Below are 15216 nucleotides of genomic sequence, written 5' to 3' on the forward strand. Positions count from 1 at the left end.
ATATATTTCACGAAACAATTCTCAACTTTTGAGTTTTTTTGTTTAATATAATTCAGATAAGGGATGATTTTGAATATTTAAACGTTTGAGTTTTTTGATTGAGGATATCGTTTAGTAAGGGGGTGATTATGAATAATTACGCCCGGTTTTAAATGGTTTGATCTATATAAATAAAAATGTATTACTGAAACTTTTGAACAACTAAACTACATTGCAATTCTTTTTTTAATGTTTGTTACAGGGTTTGTATGGGATCGATGGGATCTAAAATCACATGGGAGTGGATTCGACGGGATGAAATCTTATTAGGCAAGATGTATGGATGTGAATGAAGCAAGGGAAGTTTGTAAGGATCGTACCAAGTGACGTTCTTTGGTCTCTGCCTACCTCTATGGGAAGAATGTATAATTTAAGTATTTAAGCACTGTATTTAAATTTACTCGCCTAATATGCTTGATATGAATATATTTTATAGCCTATAGCACTCAGGGATTATGCAGCTATATGTAAGTGAAAGAATTTTCAGAATCGGTTTAGTAGTTTCAGAGATTATCTCTTGCATTAAACTTACAAATTTTATATTGATATAGATGTATGTATGTCTGTATGTAAGTACCGGGGCTCTCTATTACATTATCGGACTGTAAGTTAACCAACGAAGGATCAAAATGCTAGAAAGAATAGAAAATAATATAAAATCGTCATATTAATGATTTTCGTGACATGACAATAAATAATATCACATTTATCAATAAAATATAGTAATTACTTATTTATTACAATCAACTACTTGTATAAAGCGTGACTTTGTCCGCGTGTAAAGACATTCCTTCCATTTTTCGAAAAAAAGCAAATTTTGAACTGAGGAGCTCGTGGCTTAGTTAACAACAGCCGCGCGGATCGATCTCTCAGGTTAAGCGATTCTTCCTGAGGTTGGTCACTGGATGGGTGACCATATTATACATACCGAGTTAAGTTTTCGGAAGGCACGTTTAATTGTCGGTCCCGATTTTCAAATATCTTTGGCAGGCGTTAACAGTATTCAGAAGCTTGAAAGTCTGACAACCAGTCTTACCGAGGGGTATCGTGTTATAATCTTAACTGTGTTGTGGAGGTCAGATAGACAGTCGCTGTATGTAAAACACTGGTATTCAGCTGCATCCGGTGAGACTGGAAGCCGACTCCAACATAGTTTTAAGAAAGGCTAGACTGATTGATAGATGAAAATGGTAAAACTGTTTTCAACCACGACTTATGTTATACTAGAAGCCGCCGCGACTTCGTCCGCGTGGAAACCCTTCCCGTGTAAATCCCGATCCATCGGGAACTCCGGGATAAAAAGAAGCCTATGTGTTATTCTGGGTCTTCAGCTACCTATATAGCAAATTTCACCGTAATCGATTCAGTAGTATTTGCGTGAAAGAGAGTATTAATAGGATTTCAGGAGTCTTATTTTATTAATTCCGTTTCAGCCATGTTGTTGAAAGTAAATAATAAATAAATTTAACCCATTAATGTCCCACTGCTGGGCAAGGGTCTCCTCCCGTAATGAGGGAGGGGTTAGGCCTTGAGTCCACCACGCTGGCCAAGTGCGGGTTGGGGACTTTGCATGCCCTCAATAATGTTTTAAACAATTTTTTAGGCATGCGAGGTTTCCTCACGATGTTTTCCTTCACCGTTGGACCATTTGATAATTATTTCTAATAGACACAACTTCGAAAAGGTGTCATTGGTGTGTTGCCTCGGGTTCGAACCTGCGACCACTTGCGTGGGAGGTGTCAACTTATACCACTCGGCTATCACTGTTCTTCATATAAATAGTAAATATGTAAAACTAACAGTATTCTGTTATAACTGTTGTTTAAATACATGAAGGGGCGCCATTTTGAAAGATAAATCATCTGACACTGTTCCTGTACCGTTAGGCGAAGTTGACTTTTTATATTTCGTTCGGAAATACGTCTGAAAAGTTTTTTTTTTCAGTTTTTTCATAGTTAACTAGCAAAGCTTATTTCGTACGGGTATAGTACAATTTTATCCCGTTGATTCTATTTTCGTGGGAATTTTACCAAAATGAAACAATGTGAAACTTATTACAGCTTGCTCGTTTATTAGTAAGACAGATACCTTGTCGCTACTGTCGCGAAGTTCCAAGTTCGACTTCCAGTTTAAACAAGTGTTATTGATTACGACTCCTTGATCGAGCAAAGAGCTTATTTCACTCGGCAATGTATGCTATAATAACCTAAAAATCTTTAAATCAGCTTGCGACTCAATTGAAACAAGGCAAAATGATTGATCATGTTAATTCTTGTAGAGTTTAGGAAGTAAAAAATTGTAAAAAATATTCATGAAAAATAGATATAATTAAAACTGTTTAATTGGTCTGCTGGGCAAGGGTCTCCTCCCGTAATGAGGGAGGGATTGGGCATGGAGTCCACTATACAGACCAAAACTGCGAGTTGGGGCTTTGCATGCCTTCAAAAACTTTTCTTAAGAACTCTCAGACATGGTTGCATGACAATAAGCCTTGAGTCCAATGACGAGATATACATATTATATACTCTATGAAATAAAGTTCTAGAAAAAAAAAACCAAGGAAACTAAGTTCAGTTTAATTTAAGGAAACTAAGTTTAGTCTGAGTTAAGTTTTTGTATTACTAATAAACCTTGTGTAAGCTTTGATTATGTAGTTATGTCACTTTCAATTATTTTTAAACTTATTATTAGTAAAAACTAGTGACAACCCGAACCACTGCAGTCTTTTCCAAATCCTTCTCGACAGCTCTAGCGCCTCACAGTCCCGCCATCACTTACATTTTAGATTCCTATACTATTAACCCACATTCTCACTAAGTTAGAAGTAAAAAAAAAGTTCTAGAAAAAATGCTAAGGAAGCTAAACTTTTTAGTCTAAAACAAAAAAAAAACAATCTCTCCAGTAAATATCCGATCAGTGTTGCCTCAATACAATATGCATGACGACCGTGCGTCAACAGGATCATGAATTATATAAATCACTTTAAAATTCAGAGCTTACTGACGCGCAACACAAATTTGACCGTGAATTTCACATTTTTTAATTATTTAAATACGTTTACAGGAGTCGAGAATAATATGGCGGTTGAAAAAAAATATAACTGTCAAATTTTCCCGCCAAATGTTATGTCAAATTTTCTTTATGATAAAATAAAATTTTACTTTGCGGATATGAATCGACTTCAAGAAGAAAAATAAAGTTTTTAATTCGTTCCTCTAAATGAAAAATGGAAAACAAAAATCACTTTGTTATAAGTCAACTTCAGATTTATCGTAAGTAAAGTAGGTCTTACTACAGTCACTTTGTTTTTTTTTTAAATAATTGTGACGTATATTTTTGGTTCTCAAGGAATCAAAATTGCAACTTCTCGTTGACCTAGAAATATGAAAATTAATACTAATTTATCCAAAATTAGGCTGTATATCAATCTATTTACAGGATGTCCTTACATATGTACTAAAGAGATAAGATCTATTGATATTAAAAGTCAAAAATTTTGTTTGTAAAAAAGAAATATTTAACTTGCTCCACTCCTGACTTCGTCTGGAATCCTAGTGACGTTTATCCCATTGTTAAAATTGCCATGGAAATAGTAATTTGGGTAGTCAAAATTTAACGAAAATTATTAAACTTGTATTTGTAAAATATTCATCTTAAATGCTCACGCTAAGTTATTTTTTACAAACAACAGACACAAAGTACAACCAGACCCCAAAACAATGATTTGTGGATCGCACAAATAATTGTTACGTGTGGGAATCGAACCCACGACCTCCAGACTTAATAGTAGCGGCTTCGCGACTTAAACCACTGCGCCACGGAGGCAGTCATGGACAATTACATACATTTCATACAAAATCATTTTATTAACCCCCGACGCAAAAAGAGGGGAGTTATAAGTTTGACGTGTCTGTCTGTCTGTCTGTGGCATCATAACTCCCGAACGGATGCAGTAATTTCAATTTAGTTATTTTGTATTAAAGGTTACTTATGTGCGAGTATTCTCAGACATGTTTGATGAAAATCGGTTGAGCCGTTAAAAAGTTGTAGGGGGTGAAAGTGAAGGGAGGAAAGGAAATTTACTCGGATGAGGTCTTAAATAGCTTTGTATGATGAGAAAATTGGTGGTGGGAATATAAGAACGGCTTAACCTAACTAGCCGATCTATAAAAAGTATGAAAAAAAAAAAATCGGGGGTTTTTAAATTGTTAATTAATAGTTAAATAATTAGTGTAGTTGATCGAAAGTAATATATTTGGGAATATTAGAACGGCTTAACCTAACTAGCCGATCTATAAAAAGTATGAAAAAAGAAAATTAAGTACAAAATTGGGGGTCTTTTAAATTTTTAATTAGTAGTAATATAATTAGTGCAGTTGTTCTAAAGTAATATATATTATGTGATTTATATCTATTTATTTAGATTTAAAATTACTAGTAGTACTAGTTACAGTCTAGATTTTATCATTTATCTTAATTACATTTGGCTACGCTTTTTTACTTTTAATGTTTTTTTTTCTCACGTCATATTATAGGTATTATATAATATATTATACTCGGTGCCCCCGGCATTTGGTGCAAAAAATGTCTATATAAACCATCGCTGAGCTGTTATTCAGGTTAAAGTGTTGTGGAGGTCCGATAGACAGTAGCTCCATGTAAAATACTGGTAGTCAGCCACAAATATAAACTATGAATTCAATTTAATACCAGTATTTCACATAGATCGACTGTCTATCTGACCTCCACAACACAGTTACCTGGGTTATAACACGATACCCTTCGGTAAGACTGGTTGTCAGACTTTCAAGCTTCTGATTATTGTTAACGACTATTAAAGATCTTCGAAAATGACCGCCGCCCGGGACCCACAATTTAACGTTCCTTCCGAAACACGGAGGAACTCGATATGTCCTAACCCATCCACAGATCAACCTCTGCAAGCGTTGCTTAACCTCAGAGATCGATCAGCGCGGCTGTTGTTAATCAAGCCACGAGCTCGAATAAATAAATGAGTAATAAAATAATCTAAAAAAAATGTTTTCGATACAGCCAATATTACACGTGAGCTAGTACGTTTTAAAAAGATATATTTAAATGTCAAACATCGTTTTGTTACATTTTTTTTGCAAACGTCCAGAAATCTTTGCATTCATGAATTGCAATCGTATTTATTTTATTCAATCACGTTCGGAAACTTAAAATGTTTATTAATAGAAAAAAAGTACCTATCTGCGATTTGTTTTTTTTAAGTTTTTTAGGAATATAAGTTAAGCTTTTGGTTAAAGTATGATAAGTTTTGTTAAAAATATTTTAATTCAAAATAATGTCACTTGTTTTAAGTATTAAAAATAATCGCAATCTTAAAATTGTATCAACTACGTGCGTTGTGATTAGCTATTTCTTACTCGAAATAAGTACATATTTATTTTCTTAATTTCTTATGCGAAATATTTCATTTTGACATTAAAAAGACAATTATTTTGATTCACATAAGGAAAGTACTATGACCGAAACCGCTGTAACATTCTAGGTTTTCAACTATTGATATTATACACGAAATATTTTAATTTACCATACTCTAGGTAATAAAACGACACACATGACGAAACGACACCTAATTTTAATTCCCGAACGGTGTATTTTTTTTCAAAATGGCTGACCCGTTGAATAACATTTTTTTCCCGCTTAAAATGTAACGTTAAATTTTCACCGATTAACATAAGTAGCGGTGGTTTATTTAACAGAAAAATATAGTTTATTGTACCGTTATTTTGTTTTTATATAGGTTTCTGTTGCATAACTACATAAAATAAGACTTTTGGAACGGTGTTTTGTCGATATCAGTAAAAATATACACGCTGTATGAAATATATTATTATATTCCTATGACACGTTGCTTGGTTTTGTCGTTTGTTGCCTTTGCCCGCGACTTCGTGTGCGTGGTTTGTGACTTAGGACAGAATTTTCATACAAACTTTCATCTGCCATGCCAAATTTGCCACTTTAACAAACATACAAACAACGGACACAAACTACAACCAGACCCGAAACCACAAATCGTGGATCGCACAAATATCTGTTTTCTGTGCAAATAGAAAGCACGACCTCTCGTCGCTATAGTAGCGGCATGGTGGCCTTAACCACTGCGCCACGGAGTCAAAACTGCTACTATAAACATACTTTCCTGTATCAACACAAATAACTAACATAATACAAATCTATACTATATACTATATACAATCTATACTAATATTATAAAGCTGAAGAGTTTGTTTGTTTGTTTGTTTGTTTGAACGCGCTAATCTCAGGAACTACTGGTCCGATTTGAAAAATTATTTCAGTGTTAGATAACCTATTTATCGAGAAAGGCTATAGGCTATATAACATCACGCTTCAACCAACAGGAGCAGAGTACTAGCAAAAATGTAAAAAAAAACGTGTCCAATCCATTCTCTCTTATGTGACGCAAGCGAAGTTGCGCGGGTCAGCTAGTCAAACAATAAACTCCTCCCTAATTTAAATACATTATTCAATAAATACTAAACAAATAATAAATATCTTGTAATAATTTATTTGAAGGCATTACTTTCTTATACGAAATGACTCTCGATTTTAATGTTTTGACAGTCTGTGGTTATGTTATGCAGACTTTGTAATCATTAGAAAGAACATAGAGATTTTACAATGCTAACTTTACATGCCTAAAATTTGTTTTATACATTTATAGCTGACCCGTGCAACTGCGCTTGCGTCACATAAGAGAGAATGGGTCAAAATTTTCCCCGTTTTTGTAACATTTTTCACTGGTACTCTGCTCCTATTGGTAGTAGCGTGATGATATATAGCCTAGCCTTCCTCAATAAATAGGCTATCTAACACTGAAAGATTTTTTCAAATCGGACCAGTAGTTCCTGAGATTAGCGGGTTCAAACAAACAAACAAACAAACAAACAAACTCTTCAGCTTTATAATATTAGTATAGATTGAGGCGCCCATAGCTAGTTGAGCTCACCGTTCCGTAAACGGGCAGGGGCAGAGAGGGCATGCAAAGTCTCCAACCCGCACTTGGTCAGCGTGGTGGACTCAAGGCCTAACCTCTCCCTCGTTTCGGAGGAGACCCTTGCCCTGCAGTGGAACAGTAATGGGTTGAAAATAAAAACAAAAAGATAATCTTAATTCAAATTTTAAAAAAGATACAAGTACCTATACCCATACCTATACCCGTACCTATACCATACCCATGCCTAGGAAATTACCATTTCAACTCATCATCTATTTTCGTTGTTCATGAAATCCCTGGATATTAGACTTTAATCTCAAACAATATTCATTAGTTATTGAAGGCAATTCTAATCATCCTAATTCCTATGCCTTAAAATCCTTTCCATTTCTCTTTGTAAAAAGACCTAAGTTATTAGCATTGTACCGCGCGTGCGATACACGGGAGGCCATTATTTAATTGAAATTATTTACATTTTACAACACATTTGCATGAGATTTGATGTATTTATGATAAGTTAGATGATTTAAACGAGTAATTTTAATGAGAAAGTGTTTTTGAACTTGTAAGGAAAGATTTTGAGAATATCGTATAATGATTACTCGAGCTCTGGCTTAGTAACAACAGCCACGCGGTTCGATGTCTGAGGTTAAGCTGCGCTCGCCGAGGTTGTTCTGTGGATGGGTGACCACATTATATTTATTTAAACTTCATGTACAGTACAGTGTAGGTATAGGTGGACTTAATGCATCAAGACTTTATCTTCCAGTCAAATATTAGGTATACATTCCGAGTTCCTCCGTGTTTTGAAGGCACGTTAATTTGTGTGTCCCGGCTGTCAATTTTAAAGATCTTTGACAGTCGTTATCAGTAATCAGAAGCTTGAAAGTCTGACAACCAGTCTTACTGGGTATCGTGTTATAACCCAGGTATATGTGTTGTGGAGGTCAGATAGACAGTCGCTACATGTAAAACACTGGTATCCAGCTGCATCCGGTGAGACTGGAAGCCGATTCTATAGTTGGAAGAAAGGCTACACTGATTGATTTTGATTCACAAGCCCTGAAATTGACCCTTAGATACACAAAGTAAAATGGCGTTTAACGTAAATTTAAATTAAGTTCCTAGCAACAAAACAATGCTCGCCATATTCCCAAAAACTTCCATAATGCAGACGAAAAAAAACTTATTGTAAATGTATCAACTTCCCACAAAAAAACTGTGAATATGAAGGAGATATTCTTTTTGTGATGTTTTTTACCGAATTTGTCTCAACTAGAAGGTCGGGATGTAATATATGCCGGTCTGTTTCCGCGTAAATTTTGGGAAACATGGAGATCCTTGGCGAATAAAAAAAATCACTATGCGAAATCGATATAAAAATCAAAAATCAAATCATCTATACTAATACTAATACTAATTTAATAAAGGTGAAGAGTTTGTTTGATCGTTTGTTTGTTTGTTTGTTTGAACGCGCTAATCTCAGGAACTACTGGTCCGATTTTAAAAAAAATCATTGTTAGATAGCCCAGTTATCGAGGAAGGTTATAGGCTATATAACATTACGCTACAGTCATTAGGAGCGGAGTAGCAACGAAAAATGTTACAAAAACGGGGAAAATTTTGACTCATTCTCTTAAATGACGCAAGCGAAGTTGCGCGGGTCAGCTAGTTTATCTATACTAATATAATAAAGCTGAAGAGTTTGTTTGTTTGTTTGTTTGTTTGAACGCGCTAATCTCAGGAACTACTGGCCCGATTTGAAAAATTCTTTCAGTGTTAGATAGCCCATTCATCGAGGAAGGCTATAGGCTATATAACATTACGCTACGGTCATTAGGAGCGGAGTAGCAACGAAAAATGTTACAAAAACGGGGAAAATTTTGACCCATTCTCTTAGGTGACGCAAGCGAAGTTGCGCGGGTCAGCTAGTTTATTCATATAGATCAAGTGATGACACTTATGATAGTCAATGATACAGAGAGTGAATTTACCGCCAGTTCGGAAGGTAGCGCCAATGAGAAGAGCTGCCAACAAACTCTTGGCCACTCCTTTTAATCGCCAAATGGTTTTAACAATATTTATGTTTGGTAAAAATCATTGATGATGTAAGGAGCTGCTACCAACACCACCGAACTCACTTTGATCATAACATAAATTAAATCAATATATTAAGGTGCTAGTAAGCAAGATAACAAGTGTATTCGAAGCATGACGGGAGCATCTTATATTGAGCACACCTAATATTGAAATGGTTTTGGTACTTTGAAATCATATTTAATCCTTTGTATAAAAAATACGTCAAAAAAGAATCATACGGAACTCTGTAACGAAAATTTTTGGAACAACAAATATATTTGGATCATGTTTTTTGTGATCATTTACTAGTTGAATAAATTGGGTCAGGGGGCGAGACTATATTGCGCATTGACTACAAAATAACAATATTTTTAACATCGCTCATGCACCAAACTATATATTAATGCGTGAAGCAAAAACTAAGAATGAGAAAAGGGACAGAGACAACTCCCGCACTAAGAATTGCTCTTGTGTCGCGGGGACTTATATAAACATACAAACAACGGACACAAAGTACAACCAGACCCGAAACAATAATCTCCAATCTATTTGGTGTCAGTTGCCCTCACCGGTCAGTAAAGGATCTGTGGGTTAAGCAAACCCTGGCGCGGTCATTACATAGATGGGTGACCGTTTCCTCACGATCATTAAATGTGGGTCTTCGTGCTTCGGAGGACACGTAAAAGTCGGTCCCGGTTGCTGCCAATTAAGATAACAGTTGTTAAGCCATGTCAAAGGCCTTTCGGGCTTGAACAACTTTGACACTAGGTTGACCACTAACCATACGATAAGAAGAAGACACATTATTTGCCATCTCGAACCTATTAGCTGCATTGAGTCATGCAAGCATGTCATGGTGCCGAGTCTGAGTGCAAAATAAGTAGTCTGGTGTGGTATGAATGTGGATCATGAACTATTTTCAAAACAAAAGATTTTCACCTAAATATCTCAATTTTGTTCAGTAGCACCTCGCCGTCCCAGTTTAATGCGACGATATGACCCGCTTCTCACTTCATTCAGCTTGTGCCACGCAGAGCGACACGTGAAACAATATGATAAACTTTATCCCTCTTATTCATAAGCACACTATAAACCTATTTTAGTCAAAAAGCTACTATAATAATACTAGCTGACCCAGCAAATGTAATATAAAAAATATAATTTTTAAAAAAATAATGTCACTTAAGGGATGAAAAATAGATGTTGACCGATTCTCAGACCTACTCAATATGCTCACAAATTTTATGAGAATCGGTCAAACCGTTTCGGAGGAGTATGGCAACGAAAACTGTGACGCGAGAATTTTATATATTAGATGTTTTTTCTCTTTCATTTCGCTAAGGAGTGAAAGAAACAAAAAACTTTATAAGCCTTTCATAACTTCATATATTTTTATAGATAAAAGGGTATATCTACATATTCTACATACAATGATAGCCGATCGCAGGCTCGAACCCGAGGCAATACACCAATGACTTTTCGAAGTTATGTGTGTATTATAAATAATGATCACTTGTGAACGGTGAAGGAAAACATCGTGATGAAACCTTGCATGTCTAAAGTTTAATACATTATTGAGGGCATGCCCTAAACCCGCCCTTGCCCAGCAGTGGGACAGTGATAGCTCAAAAAAGAATTCCTAGAAAGTAATATTATTGTTTTTCTTTCAAAACAAGTAACGGAATTTCGACCTAATACTTGTACCAACCATTTTTCAATGATCAAATTGCGTCATGGGATTACAGCCATTCATGTTGCATCTCACTCACTCTTGTACGAAACCTCGCTCTGTCTCTTTCGCACAAACGGTTTGGAAACTGGACCGTCTTAGAAATTCGAGATTGGAGAATAAATGAATATGTTTTCACGTTTGACGTAAGAATTCTAGAAAACGTTAGGGGAAAATTTTCTATTTAAATCTATTGTTATTGTGACTAACTGCCGCTGTGAAGCGGTTGATAGTATATCCTGCTGATCGTGAGTCTCGGGTTCGAATCCAGTGTCGGGTCAAAACATTGTTCCAGTATTTATTTGTCGCTAAATTCACACATTACAGGCGCCCATAGCCAGTTGCGCTCACCGGTTGTTAAACGATCTGTGGGTTAAGCAACCGTTGGCGCGGTCATTCTATAGATGGGTGACCGCATAGTGGTATTTGAGCTAGGCGTCTCCGTGCTTCGGAGGGCACGTAAAAAGTCGGTCCCGGTTGTTATCTATTAAGATAACAGTCGTTAACCCATGTGAAAGGTCTTTCGGGCGGCTTGAACAACTTTGACACTAGGTTGACCACTAACCATACGATAGATAGATCAATTTGACGTATACTAGATGTCAACCGAGATACGTGATAGATTCCTTTGGGAATGAGATTATCGAGAAATATAGACTAGGAAAATGGGATGCCATCAAAAACATTCTGTAAAAACCTCAAGTCTCGCCGTAAAAAGTTGTGAGATCTATATAATACCAAGTCGATTAATCTATTTAGTCTCTACTTAAAGGACCTTCTGTCTTAAGTTATTACGTATGTTATTATAATGCCAATTTTAAAAAAAATACCTTTAAAACAAATAGACCGACCTGGCCATCGCATGATTTGATTATTAGTATGTATCACACTACACAGCACGACGAGAAGTTAATGCTCCTGAAATGTTAATGGCGAATTTGTGTTTTCTTGCGATGACCAAGTCGATCTATTTGTTTTAAAGGTATTTTTTTTAAATTGGCATGATAATAACATACGTAATAACTTAAGACAGAAGGTCCTTTAAGTAGAGACTAAATAGATTAATCGACTTGGTATTATATAGATCTCACAACTTTTTACGGCGAGACTTGAGGTTTTTACAGAATGTTTTTGATGGCATCTCACTTCTTTTTGTAGAGCGAACATAAGTCCGATTTGTATGGAAAGACGTTTTTTTTTCATAATTCAACATATTTTCATATGGGAATGTTGTTCAGTTTCATGGGCTAAACACCCTTATCCACCCTATACCCCCTCCCGTTATGCCTCATATAGTAGGTACCTATTTACACCTATTTATTTTATTTTCTACAGTAATAATCATTCATTAACTGCAAATGTAACCTTGTAATCTTATACATTTATGTGGGATTACAAAGTTATTGTTGCAGTTGGTGTATTTAGAAAACTGGACTGAAATTACAAAATATTAAATTTTTCCTATGATTAAAACACTAAACCCTATTTTGTATTCTAAATTTTAAGCTTCTAAGTCTGCTAGAAGTACCTTAGACTTTTGATGATCGGTGAGTCAGTGAGTCAGTGAATCAGTGAGTGACAAAATTCAAAATTTTAACAAGTTGTCATTCTTAAACTACTGGTTCAAATTGACTGAAATTTTAAATATACCGTGTTTATACAATGACTGATTAGTTGCTGAAAATCCAGGCTTCTTGTTTTATCCACAACGAAATTATAGGGGTGTCAAAAATAGCCCGAATTGCTTCGAGAAAAGGATGTTACGGCCGTGCCGCTTTTTTTTGCTCGACTTGCGGGGGCACTTCCGTGCCCCCAGATCTACGGGATCGAGTGTAGCTCTTATAGACTTTATTTCGTTGTTTGTCGTCCTGGCCGATCCAAATAATACTTAATGTAATTCAGAACATGGATGACCATCTTATACCTACATATCGAGTTCTTCTGTGTTTCGGAAGGCACGTTAAACTGTAGGTCCTGGCTTTCATTAAACTGTGCTTTTGGCGCAGTGGTTAAAGTGGTCACCTCGCCGCGATAACCGTAGCGCCGCGTGTGGTGGGTTCAAATCCCACCTGGAACTAATCTTTGTGTGATGAACACGAGTATTTGTTCTGAGCCTGGTTGTCAATTTATCTATATAAGTATGTATTTAGAAGTATATAAGTATGTTTATCAGTTATTTGGTTACCATAGTACAAGCTCTGCTTAGTTTGGAATCAAATGACTGTGTGCGTGTTTTTTCTAGTATTATATTGTACTAGAGGCCGCCCGCGACTTCGTCCGAGTGGAAATCCTTTCCGTGTAATCCGGGATAAAAAGTAGCCTAAGTGTTATGCTGGGTCTTCAGTTACCTACATACTAAATTTCATCGTAATCGAAAGCATGAAAGAGTAACAAACAGAAATACATACATACATTCCCACAAACGTTCGCAAATAAAAATCATCATCATCATCATCTCAGCCGGGAATCGTCCACTGCTGTATAAAGGCCTCCCCCATCGAGCGCCAATAGGACCGGTCCTGGACCGCTCTCATCCATCGGACTCCGGCAACCCTTACCAGGTCGTCGGTCCATCTTGTGGGGGGCCTGCCAACACTACGTTTCCCGGTTCGTGGTCGCCACTCCAGAACCTTTCTGCCCCAACGGCCGTCGGTTCTGCGAGCTATGTGCCCTGCCCACTGCCACTTGAGGTTCGCAACTCTTAGGGCTATATCGGTTACTTTGGTTCTCCTGCGGAATAAAAATACTTAAATATAATTAAGAAAAGATCTAAAGCTCTGTCCGGGAAGCGAACCCAGAACTTTAAGATCAGCAGTCGGATTCCCTACCGACTGCGCCATTGTTTTATAGTCATATGTTAAAAGTATCTACGTGACTTTTATCATGCTTGTCCTAATTCTTATAATATAGAGGTCATTGATTTTAAACGATTTGATACAAAGAATTGTCAATTACTAGTTCAAACGGTACTTGCTTTTGAAGGAAAATTGATGAAAAACTACGATGGCGCAATCATTAAAAGGATATTACACAAAAGATTATTTGAAAATAAATAAATATCATTGGACAACTCGCACACGGTCATTTGATTCCAAACTAAACAGAGCTTGTACTATAGTAACATATTATAGTATTATTTATACTATAGTAATATAATACTTATATGTATATTAGGTCGGGGAAAGTCTGCTCGCATTATAGTATGTATGAACTTGTAATAACATCTCTTTGGCTTCAAGAATCACAAATAAGTACACGGTTCATTAGGTTTCTTAGTGAGCTCGTGAGGTACTCAAATATCGAGCTTTTTTGTGTAGAGAAAAGATTTTATTACAAGTTCATACATACTATAATGCGAAAAGACTTTTAAATACATACTTTTAGGTATATAGTCACATCCAGACTTAGAATAAATATTAGCTCATCACATAAAAGTATTTACAAATAAATATGTAATGACTAATGGTATATTAATTTTCCTCCTCAATTCCCTTTCAAAACAAAGAATCCTACTAATATAATCTTCTAGTAGCTGCCTGCGAGTAACCCCCGGTTTCTGAGGAACATTTAGCGGTAGTTTATGTATTCAATAGCGTTTAAACTCATATCTATACTAATATTATAAAGCTGAAGAGTTATTCGTTTGTTTGTTTGAACGCGCTAATCTCAGGAACTGATTTGAAAAATTCTTTTAGTGCTAGATAGCCCATTTATCGAGGAAGGCTATAGGCTATATATCATCACGCAACAACCAATAGGAGCAGAGTACCAGTAAAAAATGTTACAAAAACGGGGAAAATTTTGACCCATTCTCTCTTATGTGACGCAAGCAAAGTTGCGCGGGTCAGTTAGTAAATAAAATGGCTTGAATAGATAAACTATCGCTAAATGTACCTCAGGAACCGGGGGTTAGTTCACTAATTTTCCTCTCTCTCTAAAATGCTTACTTCTGTTTCACTTCTGTAAGTCATAGACTATTATTTACTTCCTCCGTGGCGCCGTGGTTAAGGTCGCCACGCCGTTACCATTGCGTCGGGAAGTTCGACTCCCACACGGAACTGTAATTTGTGCGATCCACAAATAATTGTTTCGCGTCTGGTTGTACTTTGTGTCCATTGTTTGTATGTTTGTAAAAGTCCCCGCGACACAAGAGCAATTCTTAGAGCAGGAGTTGTCTTTTGTATAAAAAAGAGTTTGTAAGAATCGTACCAAGTGGTGTTCTTTGGTCTCTGCCTACAGCTATGGGAAAAAGCGTGATATTACATTTGAATGTATGAACATAAGACTACTGAAGTTTCAGACTCAGAAATGACGAAGCTTAGATACAAAGCTAATTTTATTAAAAAAATACTGTTTAGATTTGTTT

This window comes from Anticarsia gemmatalis, chromosome 30, assembly GCF_050436995.1.
Source record: "Anticarsia gemmatalis isolate Benzon Research Colony breed Stoneville strain chromosome 30, ilAntGemm2 primary, whole genome shotgun sequence".
In the NCBI taxonomy this organism is placed as follows: Eukaryota; Metazoa; Arthropoda; class Insecta; order Lepidoptera; family Erebidae; genus Anticarsia; species Anticarsia gemmatalis.